Source organism: Sinocyclocheilus grahami, unplaced genomic scaffold, assembly GCF_001515645.1.
Source record: "Sinocyclocheilus grahami isolate Dianchi unplaced genomic scaffold, SAMN03320097.WGS_v1.1 scaffold3711.1, whole genome shotgun sequence".
In the NCBI taxonomy this organism is placed as follows: Eukaryota; Metazoa; Chordata; class Actinopteri; order Cypriniformes; family Cyprinidae; genus Sinocyclocheilus; species Sinocyclocheilus grahami.
Window position 1 is genome coordinate 16,869 of NW_015508790.1, and position 631 is coordinate 17,499.

A 631-nucleotide genomic window follows, 5' to 3' on the forward strand; every position below is an offset into this window, starting at 1 on the left:
ACATACACACTACACACTGACTAAAATTAAAAAAGTGAAAAAGCAAAATAGGACCCCTTTAAAAAAAATCACAAAATTCTAACCTTTCATTGAAGTACAGCAAGTGAAAGTGAAAAATAAACTCACATTACGAAATAAATGTTTTTCTCCAATGCATGTTGGCCACAATTACTGGCACCCCTAGAAATTCTTATGAGTAAAATATCTCTGAAGTATATAATATTTACATTTTTTATAGCACACCAGGGTGACTAGGACCGTGAAATTGTCCAGCCATGACTTCCTGTTCCACGGGATTATAAATATGAACACAAAGGCCAAATTCCCTTAATCATCCATCACAAAGAGTAAACCCAAAGAATATATTGGGTTCTGGTGTGCAAAACAAGATTGTTGAGCTTCACAAAAAAGAAAGTGCCACTAAGAAAATAGCTAAAGCATTGAAAATACCCTTTTCCACCATCAGGGCAATAATTAAAATTTCAAATCAACTAAAAATGTTACAAATCTTCCTGGAAGAGGACGTGTGTCTATATTGTCCTAATGCACGGTGTGGAGGAGAGTTTGAGTGGCCAAAGACTCTCCAAGGATCACAGCTGGAGAATTGCAGAGATTAGTTTGTTTGTGTGTG